General features: G+C 35.8%; 1 protein-coding gene across 2 annotated transcripts in view; it reads right to left on the bottom strand.

Annotated features, from left to right (window-relative positions):
* Window positions 1-17,330, bottom strand: part of sema5a (sema domain, seven thrombospondin repeats (type 1 and type 1-like), transmembrane domain (TM) and short cytoplasmic domain, (semaphorin) 5A) — a 397,269-nt gene that overhangs the window by 379,697 nt on the left and 242 nt on the right. The window lies entirely within an intron of this gene.

Raw genomic sequence — 17,330 nt, 5'->3', positions numbered from 1 at the left:
TGGCCTTTAAGTGTATGTTGTTCATATACAGTATTAAGGGTGTCACGATCCTCCAAATCCTTGATTCCATTACATTTTCGATTCTAAAGGCACGATTCGATTCGATTTTCGATCATGAATAATTAATTAATTATCTAATGACCAATTAATTATTTGTAGACTACCGTTTAAATTACCTGACCTGCATGGTCTTTTTTTTACCCATAATCAAATCATACAGTAAATGAATAAAGGCAAGATACATACATAATTACTACCTGTCAATCACTTTTTCTGCGGGACTCGTGAATAGGCAGTGATCTGTGTCGTTATAATGGCGTCGGTAAAAAAGACGCACAACCAACAGGAACCAGTCAACAGTATCTGAGGTGTTCGCTAAAATGACTAAGTACAAGTGAGTGAAAGATTGAAGCAGTCCTCTGACTGCCTGGACCTGCTGTCTGGAGCGCAAGGCTGTATGTGCGTCTGTGTGGTCACGTGATGTGCATATTCAGAGGTAGAGAGGAAGGAGGGCTGCTCAGAAATACTACATGCCACTGTGGATGTCAAATCGTTGTCGTTCTAAAATGTCAATTAAAAACAAAGACAGTGTAAACAGGGCCTGAGTGTGTACTTTTCGCGAGCGGATTTGCAACGGGGGGAGGATCACGATGCCGGTGTTGTCTATCGGACGAACCGTACGTAATACGTACATAGCAGAGCTTGCAAAACTGTGTTTTTTTTTTGTCGACAACATGAATGTTGTCAACATAACTCACTGGAAATCCAAAATGCTTACACACCGGCGACTTCAATGAAAGAGGAGAGGGTTTAAGTTCTGTCGACGGGTCTCCTGCGTCTGCAGTTTAACAAGCACTTCAACAAGCATGTTTTTGAGAGCCAAGCCAAGCTAACGTGACATGGGGGCATGGCAGCATCGACGATTCTATTTTTTGATTCGATAATCGAAATTGAGCATAAATTTCGATTATTTCGATTAAAAATCTAAATCGTGACACCCATATACAGTATTATACTTACATTTTGAATAAGCTCTAATGTGGCATTACTTGACTTCTGATTTACAAGGTTAAAATAGTGTCAGGTTAAAAACATAAAAATAACCAAAAGAAAAAAAAACACTTCATAATTTTTAAAGTTTCAAATAATTCTGAAAAAAAATAGCATATCAAAAGAACACTCACACATACTTACTCTAGATATGGTTAGAAACATGTTTGTCAAAACACAGGCACACATACCAATTCTCTATAAAAAAAGTTTAGAATAATTATAACAAAAAATAAAAATAAAAAATAAAGTTGGCAACACAGACAATCCAAAGGATCCAATTGTATTATTATTTACTTAAAAAAATTTAAGAAAGCAAATGTTTCTACTGCATTTATGAATTCACAGTTGGAAACACAGTTCTGAAAAATACTTAGCAACAAATTAACAACCTGTTACCTGTAAGTAGAGGTTTGCGAATCCCTGTGATGATTCCTGTGCACTCTCCCTCAGCTTGGTGGTGGCTTGCGCTCAGGCGGTCTGGCTGGCAGTGCTCCGCATGCCAGGCGATCCATCTACATGCCGCTTTCTTTAGTGTTTCGTTCTTCACAGTAACTGACTTCTTGTTTGTGAAAGGTGTTTTATATATAAAATTTTACTATTACTTTTCTAGAGCACACTTTGTATTTCTATCAAATTAAGCTAGCTAAGGCTGTAATTTGTTATTATTTGGGTTTGCTTCATCTTTGGAAAAAAAAAATAGTTTTCCTAGATGCATTTGTAATATTTAACTCCATCAGGATTTTTTTTTTAATTGTTGCATGATATCTAGCCTATGTTCTTCTTTTTTTGCACATTTTGCTTTTGTTCTTGTGAATGCTGTTGAACCAACACAGCCACACTAACACCTAATTAATTTTTATCACCCATGCCACAATGGCTTCTAGAGCAAAAACAGCATCTTTCAAAATGACAACAAACTAGAATCTCTTTTTGTTTTTTATGGAGGGCTGATGTCACATTCTCATTTTCATAGAGCGTTCATTTGAAGCCCTGCCACATTAAGAAAGCTGACACTGGCAATGGATATTAGGTGAAGTAGTCATCCTGAATAATAATGCTCATGGCACAGGATGAAATTGTGTTCCTTTGTGCAAGATATTCCTTTGTATATATTCTATTATTGCTTTATATCAATATATTATTCCAATATATCAAATAAATTTGATTACATGGCAATTTTTTAAAATCACACAGAGAACATTTGTGCTGAAAATGAAAGGGAGAAAATGAGAAAGAGAAAGACAATGCAGCTGACCATTGAGAGAGATTGCTAGACCAGGCAGCACAATTTCCTTTGCCCTCAGCCATCAATAATCATACTCAATGTTGGAAAAATGACTAATGTTTATCTCTTCCAGTGCCTACAGGGAGCTCAACATGGGCAACTGCCTAGCAAATGAGGAAGCATCTTCTAGTGATTTGCTTCTTTGCTGTGTGAAGTGAAATAGTAACAGGTATGTTGCAAGAGGAGATGGACTCTCTACACCTCCAACATGTAAAATAATACAATTTACAAATATCAACTAAAACATTGCATCATGTCCACTATGTCATAATAGATAAAAAGGCTTTTTTCAACTCTATTGAAATTATATATAGTTTTATAAATATATAAATTTAATTACTGGTATTTCCATAGTCAAAAAAATAAAATAAAAAAAAAACTAACCTTGCAAAGATTAGCGTGAACATTACTTGTTATACTATATTATTACCAAATATTGAATTCCCTTTTGATATAATATAATTAACAAAATAATGATGATAATCAACAGTATATGTATTAGATTTTGGTGTGTGTAAATTATAAAATATATTAAACTGTGTTATGTCCAATATTGGACTCATTAATTTCAATATGTGTGTGTAAAAAATTTATTAAATTGTGTTATGTCTGATATTGGATTCATTAATATTATCAGCTTGTTTCCTTTCAATTAGGACAAGATTTGTGTGTGTGTGCCATACCCGTCACCCATCCTATTTTTCCTGGGATTTTCCCATTATCCCGCAAAGGTATTTTCCCGTATTTTCAGTCTTTCTATGAAGAGTGGCAATAAACATTACAGAGGCGATCCTCCCTATACGCAACCTATACCGACCAACCACCAGCGGATGCCCCTTGCTCTTAAATGCGAGTCTGTTCTGTGCTTTTGTTTTATTTAGGCATGAAAACACTTTAAGGTAAATATAAAAACGGCGGGATTTCCTTTCTTTTCATTACAGGTGCTATTGCCCCTCCTATGCAATTCTCAAAACGAAAGTCTGGGTTTTGGGTGCATGTTTGAACAGACATACTGTATACACATAATTAATGATAATAACATCTAATGTCGATCTTCGTGCTTTTTTGTTTTCAAATACAACTACCTTTTGTCCTAAACGAGTATAAAGAGTTGGAAATGCAATCGAATGTTTTCATTATAACGTTAGATGTGTGCATTTTCTAAAGTGACGCCTCTGTTAATGTAATCAGATGAAAAATCCAAATAAACGAGATTCAATATTTGCTACTATACTATTTTTTGTTTTATACTATTTTTATACTTTTTTTTGTAAATAACAATTAAATAACACAAACAATAAAACATAATAATGAGTTTTGTGAATATCCTTTATTATAGTGGGCAAATCCATTATTTTCACATCCCAGTGTTGACAGGTATCGTGTGTGTGTATGTGTGTGTGTGTGTGTTTAAACCATGTAATCATAGGTTTCATACTGTTGGTCTAAGTAAACACATCTAATTACTTTCTTGTGTTAAAAAAAAAAAAAAAAATATATATATATATATATATATATATATATATATATATATATATATATATATATATATATATATATATATATATATATTTATATATATATATATATATATTTTTTTTAATATAAATATATATATTTTTACAGTCAAATAAAAAAATGATTAGCCCTCCTTTAAAATAATATTTTTCAAATACTTTGCAAGTACTTTTATCACATCTTTAAACAGAATAGTTTTAATAACCATTTCTAATGAGTTAATTTTCTTTTGTCTTTGCCATGATTAAAGTACATAATATTTAACTAGCTATTTTCCAAGATAAGGCTTAACATACTGTAATTGACTTAGCTTTTAATTGGCATGTTAACTAGGCAAGTCATTGGACAACAGTAGTTTGCTCTGTAGCCAAATGAGAAAAGAAAAAAAAAATTTATTACAGCCTAAAAGGAACAATTCTTTCTCCTAAAGAACAAATATGATATGACACACTGTGAAAAATGCCTTGCTGTTTTAAACATCATTTGAGAAAGATATATATATATATATATATATATATATATATATATATATATATATAATATATATATATATATATATATATATATATATATATATATATATAAATATATGTATGTATGTATGTATGTATGTATGTATGTATGTATATATATATATATATATATATATATATATATATATATATATATATATATATATATATATATATATATATATATATATATATATATATATATATACACATACATACATATATGCACACACACAGTGCTCAGCATAAACGATTACGCCACATTTTGAAAATGAATATTTTTATCAATTTCTCAGTTATCATAAGTGATATGTTTTGGCGCATTTGGATGAAACAGGTTTATTAAAATATGTTTTAATTACAAAACTATTTATATCTTAATATATAAAATGACTGAACATCTTTAGAAATAAAAAGATAATCATTTAAATTTATTTAAATTTTAAATATTTTATGCAAAATATTGCAAAAAGTTAATAGATAATACAAACTACAACATTTTATATTTTTTATTTACTTACAATTTTTCTCTAAGATAAAGATCTAAACTACTAATTTTAAGACAATTATTGTAAGTTAATGAGTAAGATTAGCTCCAGATTTGGCTTCAGTACTGAATAATCTAATGTATATGTTCAAATATAGTATTATAAAGCATCCTATAGAGAACTATAATTTAATTGAAAGATTTGTGAGGGGGGAGCAAATTGGCGAAGTGGGTAGCACAATCGCCTCACAACAAGTAGATTACTGGTTCATGCCCCAGCTGAGTCAGTTGGCATTTCTGTTTGGAGTTTGCATGTTCTCCCTGTGTTCACGTGTGGTGCTCCTGTTTCCCCCACAAGTCCATAAACGTGGTATAGGTGAATTGGGTATGCTAAATTGTCTGTAGTGTATGTTTGTGTGAAATAATGTATGTATGTTTCCCAATGATGGGTTGCAACTGGAAGGGCATCCACTGCGTGAAAACGTGCTTGATAAGTTGGTGATTTATTCCGCTGTGGCAACCCCAGATTAACAAAGCGACTGAGTCAAAAAGAAAATGAATGATTTGTGACTCATATATGCTGAGCACTGTATACCTAAATATGCTAAATATTTTTAAATAATTTTGTCATCAACTAAAAAAACGTGCTGTGCTTGCTCATCTCCTGCAACATCAGCGAAAAAAACATTTTACATTTCAAAAACTATAGTATATGAGACCTGATGTGCTTAAGTCCAAACATTCAGTACACTACATATTCCATAGTAAAACATGCTTTGCTTGTAAAGACTCCCATCTCGCCCTGAAGAAGATATAATTCCGGCAACAAATAAGTGCTGCGTCAAGTGTTGTAGGTAATCTTGTGTAGAGTATAGTACCATTAGATCTTTCTCTCATCAGCACTGCTGCCAAGGTGCAGATCAAACACTTCTAATAGCTGCGGCTCCATCACAAGTGCAGTAAGAGGCTGTGTGTAAATGAAGTGTGAGAACACTCTCCATCACAGATGCTTTCCGCAGTGGAGCAGACCCATGTATGCTGCCTGCGGGCTCAAACCAAATTCTCCAGAGCCACAGTTTCTAGCCATATACATTTCTTTTCACAACATAGCTAATGGCAGACTTTCTGACTGCTCACAGCCTCAGAGAATGAGCTTTTAACATCTCACACCTGGCTCTTTTAAGTACAGGCAAATTGGCATTGCGATTCAATTAAAATGGAAATCTTGTTCAATTAATGTGCTGGAACAAAGGATTTTATGCTAGTAACAAGAAACTAGGGGTCACTGGTTATCAGAGGTTGTCAAGAGATGAGACAGACAATATATCAACATGGCAAGCATTCACAGACAAGACAGACAAGCACATACATGAGCATTAAGTCATCAGAGCCAATATGGTCTCATACAGCATGCTTACCTGGACAAATCAAATGATGAGTTCACATAATGTCTCACAGCAAGAAGGTCGCTGGTTTAAGCCTTGGCTGGGTCAGTTTGTGTTTCTGTGTGTTTGCATGTTCTCCTTGTGTTCACGTGGGTTTCATCCGGTTGCTCCGGTTTCCCCCACAGTCCAAAGACATGTGGTACAGGAATTAGGTAGACTAAATTGTCCGTAGTGTATGAGTGTGGATGAGTGTGTGTGGATTTTTCCCAGAGATGGGTTGCAGCTAGAAGGGCATCCGCTGCGTAAAAAACATGCTGGATAAGTTGCCGGTTACTCTGCTGTGGTAACCCCGGCTTATTAAAGGAACTAAGCTAAAAAGAAAATGAATTAATTAATTAAATATATTTAATGCTGTTAGGTGGAGAACTAACAAACTAAATAACTAACTACATTTACATTTATTCATTTAGCAGACGCTTTTAATCAAAGCGACTTACTAATGAGGACAGGGAAGCAATTTACACAACTATAAGAGCAACAATGAATAAGTGCTAGTGCAAGTTTCAGGTATGTAAAGAAAGTGTAAGAAGCAAAACATTAGTCATTTTTATTATTTAATTATTTATTTATTTATTTTTTAGTAGTTAGTGGTGGAGCCAGAGAGGACATTGCAGATTAATAAGAAAAGTGGAGACTAAATAGTTGAGTTTTTAGTCGTTTCTTGAAGACAGCGAGTGACTCTGCCGTTCTGATGCAGTTAGGGAGTTAATTCCACCAACTGGGCAGATTGAACGCGAGAGTTCAGGAACTGCGAGAGTTCGGGAAATTTCTTCCCTCTTTGGGATGGCATCACGAGGCGACGTTCATTCACAGAACGCAAGTTTCTGGAGGGCACATAAATCTGCAGAAGTGAGAGCAGATAAGAAGGAGCGCAGCCAGAAGTCGCTTTGTAAGCAAACATCAGAGCTTTGAATTTTATGCGAGCAGCAACTGGCAGCCAGTGCAAACAGATGAGTAGCGGAGTGACGTGCTCTTTTAGGTTCATTATAGACCACTCAAGCCGCTGCGTTCTGAAGCATCTTAAGAGGTTTGAAAGAGTTAGCTGGATGCCCGGCTAGTAGAGAGTTGCAATAGTCCAGTCTGGAGAGAATAAGAGCTTGAACAAGGAGTTGAGCTGCATGTTCAGATAGGAAGGGTCAGACCTTTCCGATGTTGTGGAGTGCGAATCTGCAAGATCGAGCAGTAAAAATTTGGTCAGAGTAGTTAAATTGGTCATCAATCATTCCTCCAAGGCTTTTCACCATTTTGGATGCAGTAATGGTTGTTCCATCCATCTGGATTGAAAAGTTTTGATGTAGAGTCAGGTTGGCAGACACTTAAAGCATTTCTGTTTTCGCAATGTTAGGCTGAAGATGATGATCTTTCATCCAGTGTGAAATGTCTGAGAGGCAGGCTGAGATGCGACCTGGAACCGAGGGATCATCAGGGTGAAAAGAGAGGTATAGCTAGGTATCATCAGCATAGCAGTGGTAGGAAAATCCATGTTTCTGGATGAATGATTCTAAAGATTTCGTGTAGATGGAGAAGAGAAGTGGCCCAAGAACAGAGCCCTGTGGTACCCAAGTGTTTAGATGCTGTAGGTTGGACACATTCCCCCCCAAGACACCCTGAATGACCTGTCAGGTCAGTGCCGGCAACGCCCAGTGACTCAAGCGTAGATAGCAAGATCTGGTGGTTTACAGTGTCAAAAGCAGCTGACAAATCCAGCAAGATGAGGACTGATGATTTAGAGTCTGCTTTAGCCAGTCTGAAATCCTAAACAATCAAGAGCAGGGCAGTCTCAGTTGAGTGGCCTTTCTTAAAGCCAGATTGCTTGTTGTCCATGAGGTTGTTTTAAGTAAGAAAGTCCAGGACTTGATTGAACACGACTTTCTCCAGAATCTTGGCCATGAAGGGAAGCAGGGAAACCGGTCTGTAGTTTTCAAGCAGCGTTTGATCCAGGTTGGGTTTCTTTAGCAGTGGGGTTACCCTAGCCTGCCTAAATGAAGTGGGGAATAAACCAGAGTCAAGAGATGTGTTAATTACGGGAGTCAGTGTTGGTATGACTGCAGGAGAAGTGGCTTGGAATAGATGAGAGGGAATGGGATCAAGCGGACAGGTGGTTGCATGGCTAGAAGCATGAGCTTGGTCACCTCAGACTCAGAGAGCTGAGAAAAAGAGGTGAGTGTGTGTGGTGATGGAGGTGTATCTTGCCTGTTGTAGGTGCAGTAAACTGAGCACTGATTTTTGCAGTTTTGGTGCAAAAGAATGTAGCAAAGTCATCAGTTGTAAGTGTGAAGGATGAGGGTGGGGGAGGAGGATAGAGGAGGGAGGAAAATTTTTTAAAGAGTAAGCGAGGATTGATAGCATTGTTGATCTTTTTAAGGAAGTATGTCTGTTTTGCAGAAGTAACATCAGCCGAGAAAGAGAACAGAAGAGTTTGGTATGTTATGAGCTGTGCAGGATTTTTAGTTTTTCGTCAAATTCTTTCTGCAGCCCTAAGTTTTGAGCAATGCTCATGGAGAACATCAGAGAGCCAGGGTGCAGGAGGACTGGCACGGGCTGGCCTGGATGTAAGAGGACATAGTCTGTCTAGACATGCTACAAGTGTGGAGCAGAGTGTATCAGTTTGCTGTTCGTATCAAGTGTAGAGAGTTTGCAAGATGGAGGAAGAGAGTCTGAAACAATGGTGGATAGTCTCTTTGGTGAGAGAGTGTGTAGGTTTCTGCGAAAGGCAACTAGTGTTGGAGTGTGTGGCGGCTCAGGAGTAATGTGGATGTTGAGAGACAGAAGGAAATGATCCGATGTGTGAGTGGAGTTACTAGTGTTTGGTCAGCGAAGCAATGTCAAGTGTAAATAAGGTCCAGCTGATTACCTGATTTGTGAGTAGCAGAAGTAGGTGCTCCTTTGAGGTCAAAAGAGGCAAGCAGAGTCTGGAAGTCAGTAGCTTGAGGCTGGATAAATAGCTCTCGGTATTATTTCAGCATGCTTTCACTTTCGCATTTACCAGTAAGTATGACATCTCGCCCTGCTCATCATTCTCTCTTCATATAGCCGTATATATGGCTAGTACGCGATCATAATACACTGTGATATAGCCTGGGTCGTTAGTTCGTTGCATTGTTTTGTTTTCTCACTACAATCGATCCGCTCAATAGGGCAGAGACCCTCTCATTCAGGCGATCTCGGACTGATTGATTTGGCGCGGATGCGAGCGCAACTGCTGGATATATGCCAAACAAACTAACGGGGGAAACGAGACAGATTCCGAAACAAACGTCTATGTGTGAAAGCACCGTAAGATTGTATTTGCACACAATTGACAGACAGTCACAGCACGCAGCTCTGGCTCAATCTGTCAGTCAACAAGGCAGCACTGTACATAGGCCCGAGCGTCTCGCACGCTGGCTCCGGGCTATCGGGCAGTCCTTATTGTCGAGCCCTGAAGGTTTAAGCTCTGTCGATGGGTCTCCTGCGTCTGCACAGTTTAACAAGCACTTCAACAAGCGTATTTTTTCCCGCTTGGCAAGCCAAGCTGACGTGACATGGGGGCATGGCAACATCAACGATTCTATTTTTTGATTTGATAATCGAAATAGAGCATAAACACACTAAATAAAAATAAAAACACACTAAATAAAATAAGCAAACGAATATTACAAGAAATAAAGCTGCAAGCAGGGGACCTTCACCCGGGCTCACTGCTGCCCTTTGACAATAATGATAGCTGATATTACGAGAGGGGTCTGGATGCAGCCCTGGTGCAGTGCAATCTGAGCTGCATTCAATACTTTTTAATGGGCTCACCTAACCCCACCCCTAACCATCACAGAGACATCACTCTCTCTATTTGAATGCATTGTTTATACATATATATATATATATATATATATATATATATATATATATATATAAATATACATATATATATATATATAAAAATATACATATATATATATATATAAAAATATACATATATATATATATATATATATATATATATATATATATATATATATATATAAATATATATGTGTGTGTGTGTGTGTGTGTGTGTGTGTGTGTGCGTGTGTGCGTGCGTGCATGCGTGCGTGCGTGCATGCATGTAGATATCTTCAGGAGAGGATTTTTAGTTGATTTTTAGAGAGTTATTTCTCTTCCGTGACGATACACTGAACTTTGCCAATACACTACAGTCATGCCCTTTGGCAAAAATTCTGGATTTTTACAATTGCACATTACAAAGGCCTTTGGATATGGATAAAACTTGGATTCAATCTGATAGAAAACGAGAAGAAGAAAAAGAAGATGAAAAGAAGAAGAAAAGAAGAAAAAAACAAGAAGAAAAAGAAAAGAGAAGAGTAAAAGACAAAGGAGAAGAAGAAAAGAAGAGGAGAAAAATAAAACAAGGAAAAAAGAAGTAGAACAGTAAAGAGAAGAAAAAAAGAAGAAAAACAAGAAGAAAATTATAAAAAGAGAAAGAAGAGAAGAAGAGAATAAAATAGGAAAATAAGAAGAAGAGGAAAAGCGAAGGAGACGAAAAAGAGAAGAAACAAAAACAAGGAGAAAATTAGTAGACCTTGGAAAAAAAGAGAAGAAAAGAGAAAAAAGCAGAGAAAAAAACGGAGTAAATAAGGAGAACAAGAGAAGATAAAACAAGAAGAGGAAGACAAACAAAGAAAAGAAGAAGAAAAGAAAAGAAGAAGAGAAGAAAATTAAACAAGGAGAAAATTAGTAGAAATGGGAAAAGAAGAAAAAAAGAGAAGAAAATAAAAAAAGAGAAGAAGGAGTAGAAGAAGAAAAGAAGAGAATAAGAAAAAGGAGAAGAAGAAAAGAAAAAGAAGTAGAGAAAAAGGAAAGGAAGACAAAAAAATAGAAGAAGAGAAGAAAAGTAGAACATGGAAAAAGAAGAATAGAAAAAAGAAGAAAGGATAAGAAAAGAAGAAGAAAGACAAAAAAAGAAGAAAGACGAAGATGAAAGAAAAGAAGAAAAAGAAAAAAGAAGCGACAAGAAGAAAGAAAGAAAAAGAGAAGAATAAGAAAAAAAATAAAGCAAAGATTAAAGTAGAACATGAAAAAGAAGAAGAAAACAAAAAGAAAAAAGAAAATTAAGAAAAAGAAAAGAAAAATAAAACGAGGAGAAAAGTAGAGCATGGATAAGGAGAAGCAAAGATTACGAAAACAAGAAGAAAAATAATAAAAAAGAGAAAAATAAGAAGAGATGAAAAAGAAGAAGAAAAAGAATAAAAGAATAAAAAAGATGATGAAAAGTAGAAAAGATCAAGAAGACAATAAGAATAGAAGAAAAAGAAGAAAAGTAGAAGAAAAGAAGTTGAACATGGAAAAGTAGAAAAGATGAAAAAACAAGGAGAAAAAGAGGAAGAAAAAGAAGAGAAGAAAAAGGAGAAGAAACAAAGAAAAGGAAGAAGAAAAGAAGAAAAAGAAAAAAGAAGGGTAGGAAAAGAAGATAAGAAAAAGGAGAGGAAAAAGAAGAAAAAGAAGATGAAGAAAAAGTAGAAGAGAAGAAAGAAAAAGACGAAAAGAAGAAAAAGACGAAAAGAAGACAAGAGAAGAAAAAGACAACAAGAGGAAGAAGAAGAGGAGAAAATGTAGATAATAATGAAAAGAAGAAAAAGACGTAGGAGAAAAGACCAAGAAGAAAAAGAAAAAAAATAATAAAACAAGAAGAAAAAAGTTAAACGTGGAATAGAAAAAGAAGAGGAAGAAAAAGAAGAAGAGAAAAAGAAAAAGGAGAAAAAAAGAAAAAGAAAAGAAGATAAAGAAGATGGTGATGTAGAGGATAATAGAAGAGGAATAAGTACAAGAAAAGAAAAGAGGACGAAGAAGAAAAATAAAAATAAGAAAATAAGAGTAAGAAGAGAAGAAACAGAAGAAAGAAGTTGAAGAAAAAGAAGAAAATAAGAAGAATAAGAAAGAAAGAAAGAAAGAAAGAAAGAAAGAAAGAAGAAAAGATCAAGATAAATAAGGGAATAATAATAGAAGGAGAGAGGATCAAGAGGAAAGATGAAGAAAAGAAGAAAATACAAAGAAAAAGAAAAGATTAAGAAGGATAAAAGAAAAGATAATAAAAGAAAATAAGAGTAAGAAGAGAAGAAGAAACAGAAGAAAGAAGTTGAAGAAAAAGAAGAAAATAAGAATAAGAAGAGAAGAAAGAAAGAAATTGATTTTCACAACACTTTATTACTAAAACATTAATACATGATTCAAACAATCAACTCACAAAAAAGTGAGAAAAAAAGAAAAAAATTTATCCAAAATGGGTGCAAAGACCAACTCATTTTCATAAAGCTCACACAGAGCACCGGCATAACACCACATCAAGTCAAAAGAAGGAAGATCATCCATAACTTTAAAAAACCTAAAATCAACAAGAATTCTTGATTTGACAGAATTACCAAAAACTGCCAACAAGTTGTGATTCACATTTCCTTCAATTTTTTGCTTTCTCGTACTATATACTGTCATCTTAGATTGTCCTATTAAAAAATTGAAAAGCTGACATTTAAAGCGTTTCCTCTGCACATATTTAAATTCACAAATGAAAGTTTTAGTGGAAAAGGTTTCTCCAAAAGATAAGCAAATTCTATAAAACAGTAAACAAAGGCTCAAGTCTGAAGCATTGCATAAACGTGTAAAAAACAGTTTCTCTCTGCAAGCAGAAAGGGCAGTCATGACCAACATCAGGATTTAAAATTGAAATAAAAGCATTAACTGCAACGGCACCATGCAAAATTCTCCACTGTAAATCTCCATGTCTTTTAGTAAATGGTGACTTGTACAGTGATCGCCATTGAGGGTGCTCATCCTCATTTAACTTTAAAACCTCACGCTATGGAGTGTCCACTCTATTGTTCAGACCCATTTTATTAAAAACTTTAACACGTGTTTTATATAAAATCTTCCCAGAAGCTGACTCTTGCCCAATTATTGTCACATCTTTACAATGTAAAAACACCCCTTCACAGTTTTCTAAGTTGAAGGATAATGACAAAAACGGGAAAACATCGTTACAATTTGGAACAGTTAACCCTTCATAATAGTCCTCCAACAACCTGATCTCTTCAGTTGTGAGAGAAGCCCTCCATTGTTCAAGGAGTTTGGTAACTGTCCGTTTAGAATGTTGACGCAAATGTCCAGCAACTGCGTCAGCATTTTTAAAGTCTTGCACAAGTCCATGACCTCCTTCTTCCTTCGGCAAATACAGCACAGCTTTCGGAACCCAGTGTAGCTTATCCCAAAAGAAATCTATCAAAATTGACTGAACTTTTGACAAAAGATTAAAAGGAGGATCCACACACATTAGCCGATGCCACAAAGATGATGCCAACAAATTATTAATTATCAATATGCGGCCTCTGTAAGACATATTTGGAAGTAAAAAAATTCCATTTACTAAGACGACCTTTTATTTTTTCAACAACACCTTCAAAATTGTTTTTTACAACTGCTTCATTTCCTAAAAACACTCCCAGATACTTAAAACCCTCTCTGGTCCAATGTAAGCCATTGGGGAGGTTTGGTTCTCCATTTAACTATTTTCCAATTAAAATGGCCTCACTTTTAGACCAATTAACTTTAATAGAGGAAAACTCCTTGAAATCATTTAGCAATTTTAACAGCAATTCAACATCATCTTGACAACTAAATTAAAACAACAACATCATCTGCATATGCTGACAATTTAAACACATTTGGACATGATGGAATACATAACCCATGCAAATCTGCTCTTAATTTAATTAAAAAAGGCTCAATTGCTAAAACATACAACATTCCGGACAAAGCACAGCCTTGCCTTACACCTCTAAAAACCTTAAAAGGAGCACATAAGTCACCATTAACTTTCAAAATACTCTCAACGTCACAGTACAACACCTTCACCATTGAGATAAAACTTGAACTAAAGCCAAAAGCCTCTAGAGCATCCCATAAATATTTATACTCGATGCGATCAAAAGCTTTTTCCTGATCAAGCGACAAAAGACCAATATCTAAATTAAGCTTTTTGCCAAGGTCCAAAACATCTCTGATAAAGGATATATTGTCAACAATATATCTACCAGGTACACAATATGTCTGGTCAGGATGGATCACCTGCTCCAAAACTGCCCCTAATCTGTTTGCCAGGACTTTTGAAAGCAATTTGTAATCATTGCACAACAAACTGACTGGTCTCCAGTTTTTGATGTCGTTCAGATCTCCCTTCTTTGGCAGTAACGCGAGAACTGCTCTACGGCAACTTGTGGGAAGCCGCCCATAGGCCAGGCTTTCTTTGAGCACCTATAGTAGGTCCGGACCCACATCCGGCCAAAAGGACTTATAGAAGTCAATCGACAACCCATCAAGTCCAGGTGCTTTCCCACATTCCATGCTTTGCAGGGCACCCTCCAACTCCTCCAGAGTTAAGGCCTTACTGATCTCAGCATTAGCCTCTTGGGACAGCTGAGGCAAGTTTTCAAGGAAGACATTAGTAGTTTGTTCATGCATAAGATCACTTTTATACAAATGCCCATAAAAACTCACCGCTCTTTTTCAAATATCAGAAGGTTCTGACAACACTTTGTCTATTCTTTGTCTATTTTTTGCCTTCTTTGTCTATTTTTTTCCTCTAAATTAAAAAAGAATTTAAAAGGTGCATCCATCAACTCTATACTCTGATAGCGGGATCTGACCAGCGCTCCTTGTGTAACGGTATCCAAAAATTTTCCTAAAATATTTTTCTTTTTATTAAAAGAGTCCAAATAAGCCAAATTAGATGTGCTGTCAACAAGCATTTGAAGCTATACCAGCTCTGTCTCAATTGATTTTATTGAACGGAGAATGTCTCCTGTGACATTAAGAGTATATTGTTGACACAGCTGTTTAACCTGTGCCTTTGCAACCTCCCACCACTGCTGCAAACATTGAAAAGAAGTTTTTGTATTTCTAAAATTCTTCCAGAACTCTTTAAAAATCTCCTTAAAATGCTTATCAGACAATAAATTGCTGTTAAATACCAATACGCACTTTTTGATTTTATAGACCTTTGAGATATAACACATTGTAACAAACTGTGATCAGAGAAACTCACTGGGCAAATTGAACAGCTTCTAAAAAGATTAAACTGGTGTTTAAAACAATAAAATCTATCTAATCTCGCCAGTGAAATCATATTATCACAAGCATGAGCCCATTTATACTGTCTTTGACTGCCATTAAAATTCCTCCAGACATCAACAATTTCATGGATTTTTATTAATTAATTTTATTAATCCATATTCTGTGAAGCCATGTATGGTTCAACATGATTCCTATCAAGCATGCTCTCAGTACAATTAAAATCCCCCATCCCCCCCACCCCCCCCCCAAAAAAACTGTCAGTGTCACAATTACTTAAAACATTACTCAACGTATCAAGGAACACCATCCTTTCTAAAGCATTAACTGGAACATATACGCATATAAAAATAAAAGAATATTTCTCAAATTGGGCATGAACTTTTAAAAGTCTTCCTTTAATGACTTCATCCACCTGATAGGAAACAGGAACAAAGCTCTCAGAATAGCAACCCCACTGCTAGTTGAATTCAAATGACTTAAAACGGATAACCAATCAAATTCTTTACCCCAGTCAGAAATGTTTAATGCATCACTATGCGTTTCTTGAATACATAAAACATCAATTCTCTTTTGTTTAATTATTTCATATATCCGATACCTTTTTTTACTAATATCTCTAGCCCCATTTACATTAAGAGAAGCCACAAAAACTTCCTCCAAAGGAAAGAAAGGCATAACCAAAAATAGCCCCAGTACAAAAAACATAAAAGAAAAAAAAGGAGAACGTATTTATGTGCTGTCATTACTGAGCCTTGGTTGGGCATCAAGTTTGCCAAGCAGTTTTTATAGCCGATACACCTCCTGTTTTTTGAATCTTCCCTCACTCCTAAAAAGCTTAGCTTTTTCTATGAATTGCATTACATGTAGGAAATAATCCTCAATTTTTACATTTCTGGCATTTTTTGTCACTTTAAGAAATGACTTTATGTCGTCCACAGTGTAAACCCGGCTAGAAAAACCGCTTAATGGCAAACTGCACGACACACTGCATTCTGAAAAGTCGCTCTCACTCTCTTTCGGATTGACTAAGATCGCAATTATCCGTGTTTTTAGCTTGTTTACCTGTATTCTGTTGTTTTAAGCGTCTCTTCTGGGGCGTCTTAAAAGCACTGTCATCTAAATCCATATCCAAATTCATATCCTGTTCTTTATTGAAAGACGCTTGCTCTCCAGTTGTACCCGGGTCACTGCTATTGCGCAATACATCCACCGCAGCCTGTATAGGCTGTTCATCAACCTGTAACGGCCCGTCTCCTTCCACATCATTTCTTCTCTCATCAATTTTTATCAGTCATGATCACCTCAGCTACTGTCTGTGATACAGTTTTCTGAGGAAGACCTGTGCTAGGCGCTTTACTAACACCTGCCACAGTGGCCGTGCGATTCTGCATCTCAGAGTCGCGCGCATCAGCAGGTGAACGATTTTGATCTTGCTGCTGGTTTATCGACCGGGGCATGAGCGAATTAAATGACCCACTTCCTCGCATGAAAAATACTTTATGCTGTTTGTAGACACAAATATTACATAATTAAATTCATCCTGACGAAAGTTTAAAGCCACGTCTAATTCATCCAAGTTGTCCTGCAAAATCATATAGGCGTAACGCCGAAAAGACACAACATGCTTTAACAAAGGCGACTTGCACCCGATAGGAATCATTTTTATCGGGGAAACAAGTTTTCCATAGCGAGAAAGCATTCCGGTCAGCACCTCGTTCGAAATATATGTGGTACGTTGGACAAAGTTATTCTTTTAGATGGGGTGAACAGCGGAAGCACTGGGGTGAAAATTCCACCAATAACTATTCCAGTTTCAACCAACTGATTCACCAAATCAACCGTCTTTACAAGAACTACAATCGCATTATTCATACGAGATGCTGAGATGCTTTCAGTACCCACAACTTCACCTATAGCCAAACAACACTCCT

This window comes from Danio rerio, chromosome 24, assembly GCF_052040795.2.
Source record: "Danio rerio strain M-AB ecotype USA chromosome 24, GRCz13ab, whole genome shotgun sequence".
NCBI lineage: Eukaryota > Metazoa > Chordata > Actinopteri > Cypriniformes > Danionidae > Danio > Danio rerio.
This window is presented reverse-complemented; position numbering and strand designations above follow the sequence as displayed.